Consider the following 20,714-nt stretch of genomic DNA (forward strand, 5'->3'; position numbering starts at 1 on the left):
TGTAGGTGAAAATGAAAATGTTAACCTTGTTCATTTTTTATGGAGTTGTTCTACTTGATTTCATGGACATCTGTGCATATTAGTTTTAAATAAGGCAATGATAACAGTTTCTCTCTAATGTTTCTGGGTTCTGGGTACTGTGTGCTATTGAGTGCTCTTTTGCTATCTTCTATAACTGCAGCCCAAATCTTATAGTCTCACTCCTATAATGAACAAGCCATGATCAATACGATGTTGATTTTATTTGAACACCTTTATTCAATTCTCTTCTTGATTTATAATTAATAGTTATAATTTAATCTAGACTGGTTTTTAAAAGCAGAGATTCCAGGAACTTCGTAAACCTAAGATTCTATTTTGTTCTGCTCATGGAAAGCTGATCAAGTACAGTACAAAAAAAAGATGAAGATTTTCTACTTAATAACTTCATAGAGAGGTATTATTTTGATAATCATAAACATTGTGAAAACCTATATCATAATTAAAAGTAAAAATTGGGCATATTACATGGAATAATACAAAAAATAAAATCTAGAATGGAAGAAATTTTTGTATATATTTACAAATACAAAATTTTTTACACTATGAAAATAAAATGATAAGTTAATAAATACTAATTATCTAAAATAGACTGATAGTGATATCTTTAGTTCTGCTTACTTATTAGAGATGCATTTTTTCCATTGGGACAAATATTTCAAGTATATGTAATAATAATAATCTGTGCATAGTTATTTTTCTCTTCCCCTTTCCCCTTAAAGATAACTTTACAAATCTCAGATTATAGCGTAAACATTCAAAATGTCATTACAGAACAGTATATCAAAGAAAATGGAGATCATTTATAATAACATTTCTCAAAACTAAACATTATTTTCACTTTGATATATGCTTTTCTTTTTTTTTAAGATTTTATTTATTTATTTGAGAGAGAGAATGAAAGAGAGAGAGCACCAGAGGGAGGAGGGTCAGAGGGAGAAGCAGACTTCCCACTGAGCAGGGAGCCCGATGCAGTACTTGATCCTGGGACTCCAGGATCATGACCTGAGCCAAAGGCAGATGTATAACTGGTTGAGCCACCAAGGTGCCTGATATATGCTTTTCAATCCTATGTTAAATTATACACACACACACACACACACACACACACATAAAGGCACATTGTTATTAAATAAAAAGCATATCTTATTGCATACACTAACTGTTCCTTGCTTTTTTATTTAAAAATATTTCATATGTACATTGTGACAATAAATATGTCATAAATATAAAATACTTCTTTAATAATCAATCACTATAATATACCACAATGAGTTTAAGAAAATCTACCATTTTTATCACATGAACTATTTATACATTTTATTATGATTTGTTTTTCATTGAGATAAACCTCATTTTATGTGCATGTCACATACAGTATTATTTTAGAATAAATTTATAAATGTAGAATTTATGGGTCAAATAATGTTCTCACTTTAAACTTGGTATATAGGACCAAAGTTATTTGAAAATGTATGAATGTAGAAATACTCATATGACTAGTCCTGGACATTACCAGTCTTTTAAATATTTGCCAATGCATTGTTCAATATATTCAATTTTTAAAAAAAAATATTTTTTATCTATTTATTTGACAGAGAAAGACACAGTGAGAGAGGGAACACAAACAGGGGGAGTGGGAGAGGGAGAAGCAGGCTTCCCGCTGAGCAGGGAGCCCAATGCGAGGCTCAATCCCAGGACCTGGGATCATGACCTGAGCTGAAGGCAGATGCTTAACAACTGAGCCACCCAAGACAGACGCTTAATGACTGAGCCACCCAGGTGCTCTATTCAATTATTTTTTCAATATATTCAATTATTATATTAAAACATAATAGCCTACTATTGTTTAATTAGCATTGCTCTGATAGGAAGTGAAAGTTATCAGATTTTCATATTATTGGTTCTTGTAATTTCTAAATTTGTGACACCTTTACAAGTTATTTGTCCATTTATCCATTGAGACACTCATTATCTTTTTGTTACCTTATGTTGCTGTATAAATTGTTTTAAAACTGTATTTTGAGGCAGAAATAAAATAACACATTAAAAAGAAATCATACGCTCACAGTTAAAATAATAATTTTAATAATAAATAATAATTTATTTGCTAGTAAACATGAATACTCCTTTGTATTCTTTCCCATTCTGTTTTACTCCTTCTATTCAGAGAGGTGAATATATATTTATTTTTTTGGTGCTTATAATTCCTACATAATTTTAAACCTAGTAAGCATATAAATAGTATGTGCAAGGAATTCTACCTGCTGTAACAAATAGCAAGTCAATATTACTGCTTTAATGCAACAAAATTTTGTTTCTCACTTAAATTACAGTCCAATATGGGTTGTTGAGGGGCTCTGCTAAACTTATAGGAACAGAGGTTTCTTCTAGCAAAAACTTCTGCCATCTCTTAAGCCCTCAAATCTTCCATCAAACCTTGCATTGGCCAGATGCAAGGGTAAATCTGATCATGGGCAATGTTAAAGACTGGGCTGGAAGTTTTGTTAAGCCATTTTAGTCCACATTCAAATGTCAGAACCCAGTTGCATGGCTCTTCCTTGAAGAAAATAGATTAAAATTGTGCACCTGGGTGGCTCAGTTGGTTAAGTGTCCAGCCTTTGATGTCGGCTTAGGTTATGATCTCAGGGTCATGGAATTGAGCCCCAAATCAGTCTCCCCACTCAGTGGGGCGTCTGCTTGGGATTCTTTCTCTCTTCCTCTCCTTCTGCCCTGCCTCCTGCTCATGCACTCTCTCTCCCTCAAATAAGTAAATAAATCTTAAAAAAAAGAATAGATTTAGAAAGAAATAAAGAAGGAAAGAATTTGAACATGGTGACCTATTCTGCCATTTATAGGCAATTTTGAATCAGCTTGTACTGCATGAAATAAAAGAGCAAGAAAATAAGGCATGACTTGTAAGACATTTACTTTTAGAACTAAGAACCCAGGCTCCATCAAGACAAAGGAAAGAAATGGGACATGATTATTTTCACAGAATATGGGAAGAGTAAACATTACTCTTTCTAAGTTTTCTAAACTCATTTATTTTGTGGAGGACCAATTATTTCTCCATTTTGACACCCTTTCCATAATCTGTATCATGGTACAAGGAAGTTACTTTTCACATTGATTATAGCCTTATACAAGTCAAAATATAAGTAATATATTGTTGACAGAAAGGAATTAAGTTTTATTTTGAGTGTGTGTGTGTGTGTGTGTGTGTGTGTGTGTGTGTGTGTGTGTGAGGGATGGTGAGAGAATGGAAGAGAGAGTCTGAGATTCCTGGAGAATGAAGGTTATTAGTGTGAACTAGTTATTCTTTCTACTCTTCATTGTTATTTTCTTATAATGTTATTTAGCAGTCTGAACAGTCTGCACTTTAAGCACCTTCCATTGCCAAATCTGATGTTTTCTCTACACAGAATACTATCCTATCAAATTTGGCTACATATTATATCGTGCTTAATGTTTCACTTCCAAAAGGGAGCTTTTGACACCTTTGACTAGATAAAATTTTAATGCTATCCTCATGGCACATTTTTCCCCCTCATAATCATCATACTTTTAGTTATTGTGTATAGAATAATGGTATCTGTGCGTAAGTCCCATGAGGACAATGGCCATATGGGTTCCTTTCCTTGCTCTATCACAAGTATGTTGAACACTAATAAATATTCAATTGAATTATAATTAGATTAAAATTATTGGTCAAAAGACACAACTACATAATATGTAAGCAAACAAAACAATTTGTGTTAGCAGTTTAATAAACTTAGAGACTGAAATACTATAAGCTACCCACACACACAAAAATTGCTGGGATCGAGCCCCACATCGGGCTCCCTGCTCAGCGGGAAGCCTGCTTCTCCCTCTCCCACTCCCCCTGCTTGTGTTCCCTCTCTCGCTGTGTCTCTCTCTGTCAAATAAATAATAAAATAAAATCTTTAAAAAAAATTGCTATTCTTTCAGATCATACCTGTTTTCTGCTATTAGTTATCATTTACCGTGTTTATGGACTAAGAGGAAAAAAGAAATTATAGAAATAGGCAGGAAAATGATTCTTTGAAATGTACTGGAGGTGAAGAAATAAGAGAATAAGGAGCTATTGAAAATGAAAGTTAAAAAATATATATATATATATAAATGGACTTGTTTTCTTCTCCAGTCCATAAGGTGATATAGTTGGAGGAATGTGCTGAAGCTAGTTTGTACTAGCTCAAAAGATCTGGCTGTTAAATTTGTGGGAATACTCTGAGCCAAGTATTAAACATAATCATTATAAAAATCACATTATATAAATATATAATTAGTGCTAGGCTAAAAAGATTTGTTTAATGAATATAATTTGTAGAATATGAGAAATAGTTGAACAATAAATCAAATATCACATTTGATTATAATAAGGTTAGTGTATTGGGAGATGATTCCATTTGTCAAATCATGGTTGAATTGCAACAATAGATTGGCTACAGATATAATTTGGTGAAATTCAACAAAAGCACTCTGGGGAATCCATTGGTTATATGAAATTTACAATACAGAATATTATATATACTATTATTTTAAATTATGTACCACACAGCCTTTATATCAGAAAGAATTATAATAAACTTTGTGCAAAAATATACACACTTTTTTCCCAGAAAAAACAGTGGTTAAGCATTTATTACCACTCCATTTTCTAGACACTCTTACCAATATACTTCCCTATTCCCTAAATTTTCTTTTTCCTTTCAATACATCATTCTGTTTAATTCTAAAGTTATTGACTTCAAGTTTGTCATTATCCTTTGGAGATTTTTGCTCTAATAATGTATGCCAAACATCATAGAGATATAGATATCCATACACTGTTCTTTTACTTTATTTGCTTATCAGAAAGTTGCTAATCAGATTTTTTAAATTCTAATACAGATTACAAAATATACTTGTAAATACACATGCCTTATAAAGTCATTTTAAGACCTTGTGGATATTTGCAACTAAAATTTTTGGTAATGCTATAACAAGTGAGTATAGATGGAGAGAGGTACAATGCCTTCTGGTTAGTAATACATATGTTCACCTGTGCATATGTTTTGAAGAGGACAAATATTGATTGGGGTTGCATTTCACATTTGGCGGGAAATGCCAAAAGATACTAAAATATTAGTATTGAATTGTAGAACACTTAGTTTATAAGCATAAGACCTTAAGAATTTGGCCATTATTTCTGAGACTAAATAAAATATAAGGATTATGCTTAGAATTCTCATAGAGTAGCTCCTCTCAACACGTGTTAGAGAGAATTCTTGAGATGCCAAGAAAATAGAGTGAGATGGACACTTGAATCTTCATAAAGAAATAAACAGCACTAAAATATATTTTCTTTTTATTTATTTAAAGTACGTATGACTGCTTAAGACCAAAAATTAAAGCACTGTATTGTGAGGTACATAATGTATCCACATTTAACACATATAACTACTGAATGTAAGGTGGAGAAGAAATTAAGTCGACTTAAAGAGCGCAAAATTTCTAAAATTTTAAGTGGACTAGTAAATATTAACTCTAGAGAAATTATGAGAAATTTAGAATGTTTATTATAATCCCTAAATCAGTCACTAAAATAGTAGTGCAAAGATATATAGCTAAATGCTAACAGATATTTCAAAATTTAATTATAAAAACAGCAACAAGAACAACAAAAAAGATTTAACTAATCCAAAAGAGGACAAGGAATGACACAAAATAGAGGGGTTAAGCAGAATATAAAGAATAAAATGGTAGACATGAATCCAAACATATTAAAAATTATATGGCAACAAAGAAATTAAATAATTGATTTTTAAAAATGAAATCTAGGGGCACCTGGGTGGCTCAGTTGTTAAGCATCTGCCTTTGGCTCAGGTCATGATCCCAGGGTCCTGGGATCGAGCCCTGCGTGGGGACTCCCTGCTCAGCAGGGAACCTGCTTCTCCCTCTGCCTGCTGCTCCCCCTGCTTGTGCTCGCTCTCTCTCTCTCTCTCTCTGACAAATAAATAAATAAATCTTAAAAAAAAAACAAAAAAATTAAAATAAAATGAAATCTAAATCTATGTTTTTTAAAGGGAGGCACTTAAAAATATTCTCTATATTTTCTATATTTGAATATTTTATACAATACATAAAATACCTACTATAACATATACATATGTTATACATAACTGAACTACTGAAACTAGGAGGACAAACTTTTACCATGCAAAGAGAAAATATAAGAAAGCAGAGTTTATATACTATATAAGATAAATTATGATTCAAGGCAAAAAACATTGCGAGAAATAAAAAATATATAATAAAAATAAAATCTCAGTTCATTAGAAAAACATAACAGTCATAATTGTATATATGCCAATAGCAGATTTTAAAATATATTAAGAAAGCCAAGGGGACAACTGACCATTAAATAATCATAGCTGGAGATGTCAACATGTCTCTATTAGCAATTAATAGAACAGCAAAATAAAGACACAAAATGATTAATACCTAATAATTGAACAAAACTATCCAACTGTTTTTACTGAATTGATATTTATGAGCCACTACTCTCAACAAAAAGAAACATGCCTTCTTTTCAAGTACACACAGTATATTCAACAAAATGGACCTCGTGTTTGGGCTTAAAACAAAGATGGAATCTTAAAGCCAAAGGAATAAAGACCCCTGATAAAGGTAACTACCTAGGTAAATATAAAAGCCAATATTGTTGTGTTTTGTTTTGTGACTTTTTTTACACGATTTGAAAGGAAAATGAATAAAATAGAAATTATAAGTTTTTGTTACTATATGCACAATATATAAAGTTATAATTTCTGACAACAGCACACAGGGGAGTGTGAAACTCCATGGGAACAGAGATTTTAGAAACTATTGAAGTTAGATGGTATTACTTTAAAGTGGCTCATTATAAATTTAAGATGTGAATTGTAACCTCCAGATGACCACTAAGAAAATTATGCAAAATATATACAGAAAAAGAAATCAAATTCAACTAAAAATCAATTAAACATAAAAGAAAATAATAAGGGAACTGAGAAAAAAATAAATATGACATATAGAAAAATATATCAAAATGGCATACATAAGAACTTCCATGTCAGTAACTGCTTTAAATGCAAATGGAAAAAAAAAACTAATCAAAAGTCAGAAATTGGCTGAATGAGGAAAAACAAAGATACCAAAAAATAAACTTGATCCAGCTATGTCTACAAGAGACTTATTTTAGATGCACAGACAAGAAAAAAGAAAAGAAAAAACATCCAAATCAGAAATGAAGAAGTAAAATCACTCCTAATTTTATATGACATAGCCCTGAAAATCCACAAAAAACAAAAACCTATTAGAGCTAATAAATGAATTCAGGAAAAAAAAAAACAGTTGTATTTTCATATGCTAGCAATGAACAATATGAAAAGGAAATAAAGGAAATTAAGAAAATAACTCCATTTATAATTCCTATAAAAAGAATAAAATACTTAGGAATAGGTTTAACCAAAGAGCTGCAAGACTTGCACTGAAAACAGTAATACCTTCCTGGAAGAAAATCTAATAAATCAAAAGGTACCCTATATGTAGGAATTGGAGAACTTAGTATTGTCAGTATTTTTACCCAAAGTGATTTATAGGTTTAAGGCAATCCCTATCAAAATCCAGTGACCTTTTTTTTTAGAGTTGGAAAAGCTGATCCTCAAATTCATAAAATTGCAAGGGACCTCAAATAGTAAACAAACAAATAAGCAAACAAAAAAGACAAAACTAAAAAAAAAAACACAAACTCTTAAAAAATAACAAAAAAGATTCATGCATGCTGAGTCCAAAAGTTACTACAAAACTACAGTTATGACAAAACAATGGGGCTCTGACATTGGGATAGACATGTAGAATGATGGAATAGAATAAAAATACATAAACAAACTCATATATCTATGGTTAATTATTTTTGGCAAAGGGCTAACACTACTCAATGAGAAAAGTATAGATTCTGTAATAATTAGTGCTAGGACAACTGGGCATCCACTTACAGAAGAATGAAGCTGGACTGTTAGATCACATACAAAATTTAAGAAGAATCAATGTCTTAAATATAAGAGATAAAACACTAATACTTAGAAGGAAACATAGGGATACATCTATGCAACCTTGGACTTAGCAAGAGTTGTAGATATGACATCGAAGCACAACCAACAAAACAGAAAATAGCTAAATTGGACTTCACCAAAATTAAAAATGTTTGTTGTCAACTGACACTATCAGGAGAGAGAAAAGACAACCCATATAGTTGATCAGGATCTATTACTGAGACTATATGAGGAGCCCTTATGTTTCAACAATATAAAGAGCCCATACAGACCTTTCTACAAAGAAAATATACAAATGACTGACAAGCATATGAGAAAATGTCCAACATCATTAGTCATTAGGTAAATGCATACCAAAATCACAATGAAATACATTTCATACACATTAAGATGTCTATAATTTAATGCAAAACAAAACAACAGAAAACAAGATATGCTGGTGAAGATGTGGAGTAATGGAACCCTCATACCTTGTTAATGGCAATGTGAAATGGCACAGCCACTCTAGAAAATAGATTCATTTCTCAGTAAGTGAAACAGAGAATTACCATATGACCTGACAATTTTCTTTCTAACATGCTTTAAAGAATTACACATTTTTGATTATACATTTGTAAAAGAATGTTCATAGTTATACTATCCACAATAGCCAAATATCAACCAATTGATAAATGGATTAATAAATAGCAGTATAGCCATACAATGGAATATTATTCAGCCATAAAAAGGAATGAAATACTGCTACCTGCTACAACACGATTAACTCTGAAAACGTTATGCTAAGTAAAAGAATCTAAACGTCAAAGAGCACATATTATGTGATTGCATTTGTGTGCAATATGCAGAAAATATAAATTCATTAGGACGGAAAGCAGATTATTGGCTGCCAATGGATTCGGGTAGGGAGATGTAGAGAGTGACTGCTTACTGGATATGGGGTTTCTTTTTGGCTTGATGAAAATGTTTTGGAACCAGGAATTTCAGAACTCCCTTCCAAGTTAAAAAAGAAAAAAACTGGTAAAATTTCTCTAATTATAATAATCCAGTTCTCCTTTTCTCTAAATTGCTGCATTAAATGTTCTTTATCATTCAGACCATTTTATTTTTAAGTCTTTTCTATGAATCATTTGATCGTCTATCACCTTGTCACTTTATTTTTTTATTTTTAATTTAGAGATTTATTAACTACATTTTTTTCATTTCTCTTAGTTAATTGATTTCAGCTATTCTAACTTAACTATAAATTCCTTTCTTTGTTAACCTATGACATGTAATTTCTTAAACATAATCTGTGAATTCTCATCATAGTTCTTCAATATTGAATTATTTAAATATGGGTTATTGAAATAAATTATGCCTTAAGTATTCCATATTCTGATTCATCAGTTTTAAAACTGAATTGTAAACCCATCATAATTAATATTTTATTTCAAAGGCACACGGGGTAAATTACAAAAAAAGAGAAACATTTTGTTTTATGAAGTCCAAATATATTACTTATGTGGATAAAGATAAAGACTAAGAAAATAGTCACAGATGGAGAGCAGAATAACTATTTATTATTATTAACGTGCTGTGCTCTCTATGTTTCTTGGAGAGTATATTCACTTACTTACCAATTAATGTGTTTGCTGTCTTCGAGATATATTTAGGTATATGGTACTATCAACCTGGGAGAGCACTAAGTAAACAGCTCAATCTACCTTCTCAAATTACTATATTATGGAAGTGTACGACATACTTTACTATGATTTCTTTGGAGCAATTATTTCTATCACGGTGGTCATAAAATAATAATTGATCACCCATGTAGAGGTGATCTTAAACTACTAAATAGTGGTATGTCTCTCTTCCCTGAAGGAATATGTGATTTATGTAGCTAGGAGAGCATATTTTTTTAATTATTACAACCGCCTCATGATTTGTATAGACTTGTGGAGGATAGAAAAGTTTACCTCCATTAATATTTTTTTGGTTTTCTATTTTTAAATAAAATTTTAGATTTGTTAAAGGTCTAAGATAGCACTGGGGATTGATTTTTTTTTACCCTGAACCACTTGAAAAATAATCCCAAATAAATATACATTGTTCCTTCTATGCCTTCCACATAGTATGAGTACTTGGCTATTTAATTTTAAGATTGCTGTACTAACAGATAATTGTTCAACAAACTTCTTCTAATCATGTGCTCATATCGATTGAAAGACTGAAATTAACAAATTATACTTTTAAACATGGTCTATACGTGGTATACATGTAAATATCTATACTTGGGAAAATTATGATTCCTTTAGTTATTAGGGATCTGACCCAGATGGACTTATGCTAAAAAATAATTGATAATGGGGCACCTGGGTGGCTCAGTCAGTTAAGTGTCTACCTTAGGCTCAGGTCATGATCTCAAAGTCCTGGGATCGAGCCCCACATCGGGCTCCCTGCTCAACAGGGAGTCTGCTTCTCCCTCTCCCTCTGCCTCTCCCCCTGCTTGTGCACTCTCTCTCTATCTTTAAATAAATAAATAAATAAATAAATAAATAATCTTAAATTAAAAAAACCCTTTAAAATCATCAATAAAATTTAAAATCTTATTTTCAGTATACCATGGAAGAATAGAAGTTGATATGATTGTTTTTAAGCAAAACTGGATCCAGGGCTTAAATGTGATTACCCAAACTATCTCTGTTATTCCCTCTTCTAGCTGATCTTTCCTTTTATTGGCCTTATATTTAACACTCCAAAAATTTATTGTAAGACAAAAACAACTTGAGCAATGAACAGAAACCAGATTCATGTTCTTTCAGTATCATAACCCTAGAGTCCAGAGGGTCTGTCTCATTAATTATAGAAGAATTTTTTTTTTGGAGGCAATTGTTTGGCATCTTTTGTCTTATTACTCCCACTACACTGCTTTGTGGTGGTTAGGAGGAAACTGATAGCCTGTGGTTTGTTATTTGAAAAAGCGGTAAAGGTAAATATTTTCCAAAAATAAGCATTCTTCTGTATAAAAAACATATAAATATAAACATACACACACCAAAAAGACCACACTAAGACTGAAGAAGCCTACTAATTTTTTTCTCATTTATATGGTGAGCTAGTATATGAGTTGAGGAAGGGAAATGTAGATATGAATTATAATTTGATATACAATAACTTTCACATCTGTTCCCTATGAACAACTGCATACCTTTTAATGAAGTTCAAGAATCATCTTTTTAAATAATTATTTCTTAGAATGGGACCAAGAAACTAAATCAACATATTAGTTCATAAGAGTAGCACTTTAATCCATTTTTTAAAACTGTAGAACTTTGGAACCAAAAAAGAACTTAGAGATCATTTAACCCAGACTAATTCAGTTACAGATGAGGAAACTGATTCGTAGGTTAAATAGTTGTCCAAAGTCGCACAAGAGATCTTAAGCAGTTGCAGAACTTACATCTTTGTTTAGGAAGCCACCATCAAGACTGAGAAGTGCAAAACTTATGATTCACCTTAACAAGAAAATAATGCTGGTTTAGGGAAGCAGATACAATTTGCATCTAAATGTATAGATATCAGGTACGAACAAACGTAGATTGTTGCTCTGTCAACTGTTGTCTCTCTGTCCACACAAATTCCTTCAAGCTCCAATCTTTTGCCAGAGAGATCTGCCAAAGGAAACCCTAATTTATAACATGCAAGAAAAAAATTTTCCAACTGATCAAAAAACAGATAAGGAAATACAGTATCACAAGAATTAAAACCAAGGACAGATAAGAGCCAAATAGCACTGATGTATTTCAGAGATGTGCAGAATAATATCTTTGTTCTTTTTAAAACTTTTGTCCAGAATCAAGATTTCCAAGAATAATCTTCTAATTGACTAGTAAGAAGGTAACAATTTAGCTGTTTTCTTACTGCTACACTGTTTCTCATTCTAACCCCAGTCATGAAAACATTTAGAAATTCTGAAGAAAAATACAAGATAGTGTCCTTACTGACCTAGATAGGTAGATAGATAAATACAAACAATAAAATACAATTCTAATTATTTTCCTTGCATTTCCTAGAGTTTTATTAAAGTAATTGTCCTGTTTTAAAAGTAGTACATTTACCTCTTCCTATAAATACTGACACTTTTGTCTTCACCTTAAAGTAACCATTAATCAGACACACATATGTAGCATGAATAACTCATTAAAGAGAAAAAATATCAATTTTAAATGGAAATTATATCAATTCATGTCTTGAAGGTAATATTATTATTACTAAAAATAAAAGCATTGATTATGTGCATACTGAAACAAATAATATTAAGTGGCTCACAGGGATTATTTCATTCAATCATCACAAAATCTTTTAAAGATTACATGGTTGTTAGCAGATAGAAAAGCAAGAGTTGAACAGGATTGTTTAATTCAAGAACCCAAACTATTATCTATTACACTATAACTGATATAAAAATAGGTTCTATAGCAAAAAATAATCACTAAAATTCTCAAGAAACAAAATAATACAAAAATATATAAAAATTAAACTGACAAATATCTAAGTAGAACATTCATGGTATATTTTACCCTATTTGCATAGAGGCAAATGCTTCAATTCATACATATGTGAATAAAAATATGCATCAATAAAATTGTAGCACAATAAATCTTTGGAATGAAAAGAAATTGAGAAATAAGCAAAAAAGGGTACTTATAATAGGTTTAGTGATTTATTTGAATAGAATTTAAGATATTAGAGATTTGATAAAATTTACATTATTATAAAATGTATTACTATTTTCAATCTTACTCTTATGAAAATTAATGTGTAATATAAAGAAATTTGGGATTAAGTAAATTTGTAATAATGTACTGTAAAGCCCCAAAATAATGAGTTTGTCGTGGCACTGGTTTCAGAAAACAGTAATTCAAAATTAATTGAAAAGTCCAAGATTTAGTGAGAATAGAACATAGTTTTTAAATTCCTTCCACATTAAATTGATATCATCTTAAAATCAGAATGAGACATTTGGTTAGATTCCTTGTAAAGTTAATATACATATCTCTTAAGAATATATTATATTATACATGTTACTTTTAAATTACATAGAATAAAACTTCAATTTTAGATATATATTACTTTATTTGATTAAGAGAAAATAATTAAATCTGTATTTCATTTTTTAAAGCCTCTAAAGGATATATTTATATGTAAACTATAAAATATTGGATGGTAATCTTTTTTATTTTCATATCATTTGTTCCCCATTTGTTCCCCATCCCCTGTCTTATTTCTGTCAGTCACATATCAAAAGCTACCACTGTCAAGTTTTCTATAAGCCACACTATCAAGTCTATTTAAGACCTTTTAATTACAAATATATATTTGATTATTGTTTTAATTTATATAAACATATCACACTTTTCATATAAGTCTGTGTCAAACATACACTTTGTATTTTTCTCATTATAAAAACATATATGTGTATACATATAGACATATATATATACACACACATATATATAATCATTGTATATATGATCACTATCATCAAAAGTTCTTTTGGTATGATATAATTATGCTGTTTCTAATAGGTAATTATTTGTTTTTATATCTCATTATATATATTTATGACTAACTTCCAGTGCCATCAGGGAAGTGTTGATATTTTAAGATAAGAGCCATTCGGAAATTTGCATTCATACTTATGATAAAATGTTCCTGGAAAATTTCCAAACCACATCTTTCTTCGCAGAACACACCTTATGTGATTCTTAGGATCAAAATGCCTAGTACTAATTTGTCTGACAAAAAGAACAATATATAGACTTAAATAACTATTATCAAAATGCTGCTTAGACTATATTCTGTATATATGAATCCAGTGTGAAAAAAATAATAAATTTGTGAAAGATACCTGAATGCATAATAAAGAATTCTCATCCCTGCTTTTATTACTAAAAATGGACCTCAGATAGATGACAGAAAATATCCAAGAAAAGCATCCAAAATATAATAAGCATGCCAAATTACAGACACATTGAAATGTTTACAATTATGAATTCCAATTTTTATGACCAGGGCAATGAAGTACAATGTGATCAGTACCATTAAGAGTGTACAGAACTGGGGCACCTGGGTGGCTCAGTCGTTAAGCGTCTGCATTCGGCTCAGGTCATGATCCCAGGGTCCTGGGATCCAGCCCCGCATCGGGCTCCCTGCTCTGCGGGAAGCCTGCTTCTCCCTCTCCCACTCCCCCTGTTTGTGTTCCTGCTCTCGCTGTGTCTCTCTCTGTCAAATAAATAAATAAAATCTTAAAAAAAAAAAGAGTGTACAGAACTGACAAACAACAGCAACAACAAACTAGAAGCTTTTTAAAAATGTTGGCAGGATGGTTTTTGGCGAAACTAAAGGAATTAAACATTGCTTTCATTATAGCAGAGCATCAAAATTTCTGAAACTAATAACCTAGAGAAATTTCTTAGGCTTAACAGAAGAAATTGAGAAATATAATAAAATTATGAGACTCAAAGTTCAAACTACTTTCTACTTACTGATTTCTTTATCAGCGTTCTGACTCAGGAGAGCTGTAGTAACCAGGAATAGTAAGTCATTCCATTCTGACTATCCTCTTCTCTATTAGTTTCAAACACTGAAACACAAAAAGTAATAGAAATGTTCGTTGAAGTATACAGTGAAGCACTCTAAAGATAGATAAGACTTGACACATTAGATTATTAAAAATATTGGTGCTAGAAATATCATCACATGAAAACATTGCATTAGGTACTTTTAAAGAAACTTTAATTAATTGGAGTGACCAACCTGATCAATTTCCTTTTTTTCTCCATAAAGTGTTTCTCAAGTTGGAAAACAGAGAAATAGAAAGCAAAAGACTTCAGAATTACTTAGGGAAGGAACAGGTTATGCATGCTATTGATTCTAAAATAGAGTCACTATTACTTTCAATACTTGGCTATCTTGTTCCAGCATTTCTCAGTCTATATCCCTTCTAATGTAATTTTATATCCTTAATTATCTCATTCTTGTGACAGATTTCTAATTTTTATTACAATTCCTTTTCATTCTTGTGATTGCAGACACTAAATCACACTTATATTTTCAAATGACTCTTTAAGTTTAAAAGCTGGGGGCGAGGTTTTGTTTCTTTTTTTGCCTAACCTCCAAAATTGGGGCTTTTATACAATCTCAGTCCATCCATGCATTGCCTCTGAAACCAAAGCCCACCCTTTGATTTCCACTTTCCTAGTTTAGGGACTCATTAACACTTGCCTGAAGGTCTGAAATGCTGTCCAAAGGGACTCCCAGGTTTCAGTTTCCTCCATTAGATACAGGAAAGCTGACCCATCTTCATTAAATCAGCTCTGGTTATATTACACCCTACTAACTGAGCTCCAATGTGTACATTTCCTTTATATAATCATCAGTATATATGTAGCATTCTCTGCAATCTAACCAAGACCCATTTTGCCAAATGTATTTCTTCCTACATCCTGAAAACACAGTCTCTATTCCACTCAATCCTGCAACTTACCTTGCACTTTTCTATATCCATGACCAAGCTGTTTTTCCACATGGAATTATTTGGGGGAGGTGGGTGTATATCTTCCAGTTCTCAACTAAATATTATCTGAATGAAATGTCTTTCAAAGTCTGCTTCTTCCATTGTATCATGAAATACTTGAAGACGTAAGTCTTGCTTATTCTCTGAATCCTTACTTCCTCTGGTTTTGTAAAGTAAGCACATGGCATGTCCCAAATAAAAGAATGTTGTATGACTTAATATGAACCTCAGTTAATATCAGTTATTTGGTACTCAAATCATCAATACAGGATGGAATACAGATAATTTCCTATTCTCATTAAAGTTTAATTTTCATTGAGCAACCATTATCAAGCACAAATATTAACTAACACTCAATTGCACAGATAATATTTGTAAATAGTCTTCTACTTGTCCTTATGTGTAAAATTGCATTGTTTTTGAAAAGATAATAAGCATAGTTTGTAAAAATGGAAAATGCATATTGGTAAAAAAAATGACCTAATTTTTGTAATTCAATAATTGATTAACCACAATTTTTATTTTTTATTTTTATTTTTTTATTTTTAAAAAGATTATCTAGACATTTTTATACATTTTTATATGTACACATACACATTTAAAAGATAATTTAGCCTATATTATTAATATTTTCCTTATGATACAATATAGCTATTTTAATAGCTACTTTGTATTACCCTGAACAAATTATCAGGATAATTTACATTTTAAGTGTAAATTGACATTTTTTAAAATATTTTATTTATTTATTTGAGAGAGAATGAGATAGAGAGAGAGAGAGCATGAGAGGGGGGAGGTTCAGGGGGAGAAGTAGACACCCCGCTGAGCGGGGAGCCCGATGCAGGACTCGATCCGGGGACTCCAGGATCATGACCTGAGCCGAAGGCAGTCACTCAACCAACTGAGCCACCCAGGAGCCCTGTAAATTGACATTTAAGATTATTTACATTTTAAGGTGATTTACATTTTTTAAGTATTATTTTTATACAGTAACCATGAATTTATAGTGCAAACTGTGACACTTTGGAAATAAGAATGATGCTATTCATATTCACTCTAATTATAAACAATATGTATATTTTAAAGATTTATTTATTTATTTATTTATTTAGAGAAAGTATAATCAGGGGGAGGGGCAGCTGGAAAGGAAGAGGGAGAGAATCTCAGGCAGACTCTCTGCTGAGTGTGGAGCCCCACATGGGCTCCATCCCAGGACCCTGATATCATGAACTGAGCCAAAATCAAGAGTCAGATGCTTGACTGTTGAGCCACCCAGGCACCCCTCTAATCATAAACAATATTATAATGAACAACATTGCACACATTTTTGAAGTAAACCACACTATTTTTATTGTGGCTTCTTAAAGTTTGAATTGCTTTGTCAGAGTATAAATATTTTTTAAGTCTTCAAACTGTGCTCCCCTCAGAAGTGTATTTTATATTCTGCCACCAGCAATAACAGAAGTAAATATTCCCTGTACTCCCAATAAGCTAGGAGTAGTTTTCTATGTCATAAGTTTAAATAAGGGATCATGTCACAATGTTGATTTGACTTTTATTTCTTTGGATACTGGTAGGTAAAACATTCTTTCATATATTGTTTTGGCTACTAATATTTCTTCTTTACATTTTTAAAGCTTAGGAAAGTCATGGTTTATTTTTTGTTTGATTTTGTTTTGTTTTGCTTTGAGGTTGAGTTCTGGCTGCATGAACATTGAAGACAACAGAGAACTATAATAGAGTAGTTAAAGTAATCACAAGCTAATGTGATTTGAGATTTATTTTCAACATTGTCTGAGGGTGGAAATATAAAAAAATATTAAAATATTGGAAAACATAACACTTAATAACTGCTGATGATAATATGGTAATTAAGGGTAATAAGATAATTGAGGATAGGATAATAGGGAAATTTATTTTGAATTTATTGTTATAATTATATATTTTAAATGAAAAAGGATAAATGTATTAGCCGAAGTTCCTCATTACACATACTACTTTTGATCAGATTGATTTATTTAGTATTTTATATATCAGCCTATAAAGGTAATATAAAGTTTAAGTCAGGCTGGAGTGGTTGCATTTGAAAAGAACACCGCTTGATTTACTTTATAATGTGTTCTTTATTTTATTTTTTGTTAAGAACATGAGTCAGGAAGTCAGAAGCCTTCTGAAATACAAGAATAAAACAGAAAATGTCAATTTTGTGAATATGAATGAGTACCAAGCTGCCTCTAAAGGACATTTGAATTATTATCAGAAATTTTTTATAGATGGTATGAAATGAATAGATTGCATTCTGACCAAAGAATCATTTTAACCAGAAAAAAAATGAGCTGAGCTATTGATAGGAATATCTGTTAGAATACAATCAAATTGAGAAAAAAATTAATTATTATTTCTCATTATATCAGTACTGGCTAAATTCTAAAATTTACTCTGTCTTGTGTAGGGTATGGATGTCAAAGTCAAAGGTGGTTCATTTAGCTATAATTAGCTTTTTAAATGTTTACTTTCTTTTAGTATTTGAGCTAAATATTACTTTGGAAGACTAACAATCCATCTCAAATAGTCTTTTCCCCCTATAATTAGATTAATATTGAGTTGCTATAGTCAGATCAAGTTAAATAGTTACAACAGTTTTTTTAATGCAATTGAATTACTGTGAAAATTATTGATAACTACTAATCACTTGGGGACAGATATCTAGATAAATGTCAAGTTAACCATATAATTATTCCAATTGAATATGTAATAGAAGTAACTTAATATATGTTAAACTACCTTAATTATGTAGCTTTGTGTCCTGCAGACTTTGCAAAAATGCAAAGAGGAGGAAAATATAAATATTCTCAAATTGTTTGTCGTTGAATTTTGTTCCAAGATATTCTGAGAGATAATAGAAAGAATGTAGTCATGAAATATCACATTTTGTTCAGCACTGCATTGCTATAAAATATCTTGCTGTCATGGACACTAAAACCAAATTTGTCATTCAAGACTGAAGCTTTACCAGAGGTAATGAATCTGTTAATTCAAACATGATTCTCAAAATTCAATTAAATGTAGCTGACACAATCATGTTAAATGTACACATCACTTCTGAGGACATATTGCAGTGAGTCTGTTCTTAGTATTCCCCTGCCAAACTATTACCACTTATTCTGCTATAAATTCGGTAACTTGCAAGATTAAGTTGCTATTTATTTTAATTATTCTACATGAAGCTTTTAGAAATATCCAATTCTATTTTTAGTCTCTTTCCAACTTTCTAGTATTATCTGTAAGTCTATTTGGAAAATCTTTGTTGTATCCTCAGTATATATTTCAGAATACAATGACCTTAATTAACTTTATGTCATTTACTTATAATGAAAAACAATCAACTATATTATGGATCATCTGTTGGTTACTCAGCTATTTAAATATTATCTATAATATCAAAAATTTAAATGGAATCTTGGATCTTATAATAAAACAAAGGGTAAAGACACACATAGAATCTTTGATTCATAAACTTTTATTACTTTAAAACATTTTGGATATATTTTGATAGATAATATACATTAATATAAATGCAGATGATATAAACATAGAAATAAAATATTATTTGGTAATTTAAAATATTCAGATATATGAATGCCATATGAATTTTCTGTTTATTAGATGTTCATCCTCATTGGAATATGAGTTTCAAACTTCAAACAAAAAACTAAACCACTCGTTTTAAATTCAATTTCAGAATGTCATATTTTGCCTATGGTTTGTTTCTCTAATGAATTAAGATTTATTCATTCAACTATTTATTTACTATATTGTGTGGACTATCTAATTTGGTCTAGGCTCCTTTTAAGTATTAGGGGACACAGCAGTGGACAAAACAGAAAGATTATATCTGTTCTTGTGGATTTCATTGCTGAGTGATAATGTCATAGTAAGAAAACAACAACAACAACAAAACCTCAATTACATGAACAGCCACAAAAGAATAGCAATGAAGGAGCTAGTTCTCAATTAGTCTCTCTGCTGATAAATGACCATTAATAACAAGAATGAGAAGGAACTTTCGGCAGCTCACTTGCCTCATGGGTTTCAGATAATTTTTCTCACCATTTCTTGGTTCCAATGTGTTGAATAAGGAGACTGATCTCTGAACCTTCCAACTGGGACCAGCAGAGAGAAGGGATTGGTAGAAGATTGGGAGGTGGAAGAAGGGAAAATCAAGAATATTCCATCCCTGGCGTCTTCAGCAGTTGCTCTATTTTCTATGGCTCCGGTTGCCAATGGAGAACCCATTTCTACATTTCGAGCTTTCTCTAAGCAGTGTTTTGTATGGGTGTGGTCGCCCAATCCAAAAAGGTCCAGGCTGTTGAATTAGTTTCCACCTCCTTTTCTCTTTACTTCTTCAGTCCTGCAATTGATAACTGTCTCCTTGTTGCCAACACAGGAGTGTCCTAACCATTTTCTGTTTGTCTGTTCACCTATTCCATCCCACGTTATCAATTTCTTGCATTGGTGTTCTCATTTTAAAATCCTAGAGTTGTTTCTGTGTTTCTGACTAAACTGAAATTTATTTTATTTAAAATACTGATTCCTATAAAAATCTAGAGAGTATAAGTGATTTTTAACTTTGTCCAAAATTATCAGGAGAAGCTGGTAAGTTTTCAGTAGCTATTTACTTTTAGGACTTTCAAAAGAATAATAGTCTTACAGCATGCTTTAGGATAGCTCAACAGATTTTCATAAGAAATTAAATCTAAAATCTACATTGAGAAGAGAAATCTTAAGCAACCTGTGTTAGAGATTCAATGCTTTATTTTGTTTTAAAAGTGTTAGAAGAATTTCTAATTTCTTTTGAAATGCTTTTGATTATAGCACAAGTACATAGGTTTGCCCCCAAAGAATGCTAACTGAATTAAAATAGCCCTGTGTTGGGTGCCTGGGTGCCTGGTGCCTCAGTCTGTTATGCATCTGCCTTCGGCTTATGTCATGATCTCAGGATCCTGGGATTGAGC

At 31.2% G+C, this 20,714-nt stretch overlaps 1 long non-coding RNA gene across 1 annotated transcript in view; it reads right to left on the bottom strand.

The window, feature by feature from the left end:
• Nucleotides 1–11,403: 11,403 nt before the first annotated feature.
• Nucleotides 11,404–20,714, bottom strand: part of LOC148164688 (uncharacterized) — a 90,474-nt gene continuing 81,163 nt past the window's right edge. Inside the window, exons 3-4 of the long non-coding RNA XR_015767928.1 lie at nucleotides 14,669–14,766; nucleotides 11,404–11,791 (exon numbers count right to left, since the gene is read on the bottom strand). This is a non-coding gene — a long non-coding RNA (uncharacterized LOC148164688). The remainder of the gene's footprint in view (nucleotides 11,792–14,668; nucleotides 14,767–20,714) is intronic.

The sequence above is a fragment of the Eumetopias jubatus genome, unplaced genomic scaffold (genome assembly GCF_037043125.1).
Source record: "Eumetopias jubatus isolate StellerSeaLion01/CBP00866 unplaced genomic scaffold, mEumJub1_p1.0 scaffold_3, whole genome shotgun sequence".
Lineage (NCBI taxonomy): Eukaryota > Metazoa > Chordata > Mammalia > Carnivora > Otariidae > Eumetopias > Eumetopias jubatus.